This window comes from Coenobita brevimanus, chromosome 46 (assembly GCF_032717465.1).
Source record: "Coenobita brevimanus isolate Jiangsu-jjx chromosome 46, ASM3271746v2, whole genome shotgun sequence".
Lineage (NCBI taxonomy): Eukaryota > Metazoa > Arthropoda > Malacostraca > Decapoda > Coenobitidae > Coenobita > Coenobita brevimanus.
Window position 1 is genome coordinate 12,576,204 of NC_136999.1, and position 3,358 is coordinate 12,579,561.

Consider the following 3,358-nt stretch of genomic DNA (forward strand, 5'->3'; position numbering starts at 1 on the left):
AAGAAATGACGGAGGCATTTAACAAGAAGGCAAAAGATTCACCTATCAGCTTAGGAGACATTGTTTACGGTGTCATTCATACGAGAGACAATAAATTATCCCCAAAATTTGAGGGCCCATACAGAGTAATTAACATAAAAGCAAACAAAGTTTTAATTAAGTCACTTTCAAGTGGCGAGGAGAAACAAGTTCATATTGACCATTTAAAACGAGTTTCAAGGGAATTATCACATAATTATTCAGCCTCAGATACAACCGAACAGGCAAACATACCTCAAGAAACGAAGCAAGAACACAACAATGATTACAAAAAGAAATTAACATCATATACCAAACAATCGAACATAGGTGCAACTGTTCCAATCAAATCTACAGTACATCATTTACGAGAATTAAATATCGATTTAAACTCCTTCTATAAATGAAATAACAATCAACCGTAACGCACATCATCACTATCATCGACCACAGCATTATAGGAAATTAAGATTTTTTTTTTTTCGGTAGGTTACGATGAAGGGACTTATGCTATGGATTCTCCTCTACATAGCAAGAGGATATGCGCACTTAGACCCCAAACATATAGTACGACAAGGATGCCTCATAGCTCCAACGGCCACGACTACAATCGTTAAGGACGTCATGAGTACTGAAATAAGTCTAGATTACTTGTATGACTTACCTACTTATCTAGACAGACTTGCGACGCCGATGCGAACTCTGGACTTCATGATAGGAAATTACGTTTCACAAGCACATAACACTAAGGAAGTGAATGAAATGGTAAAGTTAGCGAAATGGAAACTAGAACAGGCGAAGTCAACTATGCTCGTCATGATCCAAGATCTCCCATCTTATGGAACGGAGGTACTGAGCGACAGGAACAACATCACCCGTACTCGCCAAAAGCGCGGTTTGTTCGACCTGGGCGGCGCAGTTCTTGGGAACATCTTTGGATTGGCTACAGAGGATGACCTTAAAGAAATAAACAACAAATTTAATAAGATAGCTCAGGTACTAACATACCAAGATAAATTCATCACAGGACAGAACTCAGCAATGAAGACAATTGTGAAAAATCTGAAACAAGCAGAAAACATAGCTCTCGAGAGTGTAGATAAAATAAATGAATTGAAGGGAAACGTTACCCTTTTCCAGCACTTCTCCATCATCACAGAACATATTGACACGATTCTACTCAATTAGAGAACACTAGAGATCGTTTCAGGGCACTTATGCAAGGAATTTCGAATGCTGGTGATGGCAAGATCACAATTGACTTACTCCCAGTTCATGAGCTACGTCAGATAGTTAGTCAAGGCATACATAAACATAAATTGAAGCCGTTGTTCCGCAGTAGGGAATTTATGCAATATTACCCGTATTTAGAAGCAACACTAACACCAACATCAGTGGTAGTTCATGTACCATTCATCACTGAAGACCTGTTCACAGTATACCAAATACACCCCTTCCCCTATAAAAATAACAACACTTTGGTCATCATCAACATCAACACAGACATCGAACTCATCATGGTCTCCAAGAGACGGGACACTGTCACTTTCGCAAGTGAGTCAACGATTGAACGAAAGTGCCGCACATCCTTACATGCTGTTCATCTTTGTCCTGCGTACATTTTCACGTTTCAGCCTACTGATACAGTCCCTTGTGAAATGGCTATCATCAGAAATGACAATATTCATCATCATTGCAACTTCACTTTTGCTCCAGATAAACTTGTACACCATCAACGCATTGGACACTCACAGTTTTTTTATTTCCCTCATAACACATCAGTTTACATAGTTTGTCCAGATATACCACCATCTCATACATCAGCATCAGGATTATACATAGCACCAGACTATTGTGCGGTATTTACACCAGCCATGTCTACTTTATCCACCATCAATCACTACGCCATTCTCAATCATACACACAAACATTTCCACCCACTGCCTGATATGAACTTAAACATGAGCACAAGTATTAAGCTGACTTCACCTAAGTTTGAAACTATGCAGCTGATCAATGAAACAATGAAGCCCTGGGAAGATTTGAGTTTGAGTATGTTCAACCCATATTATGTGTATAGCCCAGCACCTACTGTCTTTATAATCGTCTGCATTGTAGTTGCAGTACTGCTGTTCGCAATGCACAGAATGCATGCAAGAATTGCTAATTTGGAGTCATTATTTAGTGGGGGGAGAGTTAACATCAAAGTTAACCACCCTGAATGAAGTGTATATATTTTGTATATAGTATTAATTATATATATAAAAAAAAAAATACAAAGAAAAATGACCCATATATGGCAGACCAGTACCATTATCTTTAAATGAAATATTAATAGCTCTTACCATAATCTTAATTTTAAACTATTTTTTATTCTTGCATGTATACATTTCACTATAATAACCCAAGTACATACTGTATTACAATTAAATAATTTACTTTAATGCATTTATTCAAATATGTATACAACTTGTTTAAAATGTAATATTACTGAATAATCACTATGTACTATGAATATTATATGTATACAATATTCATACAATTATGTTACTTTTACAATATTATGTATTTCACTTAATTAGCTTATAAGTTCATTATAATGTATATATAATATATATTAATATGTTAGGACTATTAACTGTCTATGGTACGCCATTTTCGCGTGACCGAGCAATGTATTATAATTACAAATCATAATAGATAGATAGATAGATAGACAGCCCTATACGAGCCTGGGAAAAGGAAATGAGCTTGCAAGTTACACTGAGGAAAAGCTGACGACAGATTACGAAGTAGTCAGTCAGGAGATGATGCAGTTAGTTTGTCAGCGATACACCAGGTGAACAAAGCTGAGTGACCATACACACACATACACACATACTCACACACAAGCTTCTTAAACTTTCCATCCACAAGGAACACACGTGATACGTCTCCTGTTTCACCAGAATTTAGGAAAGAGAGCTCAGAAGGAGACAAGCTATACAAGAGGCAGGTCGCAGGGAGAAGGGCTTGGCAACTTTGAGAGAGAGACAGAGAGAGCGAGACAGAGAGATAGCTAGCGGGACTGGACACTATACTCCGCTCTGTGTGAGAGACTTGTTAATATTTCCAAGACAAATAAAAATAGTCCCATACTATTCTTTACCTCTCCTGTCACTACATGACAAATGGGAAAGAAGATTATCTACTACAAGCTACTCCAAGATATAAAAACCGCTCGTCCACAAGTCTAATATATATATAACTCAACCACAAAGGAACCACAAAGTATTTTATGACACTGCTTCCAAGAGATTAGGTGTGCTAAGCCAACTCCGTGCCTTCTTTACACCTGCAT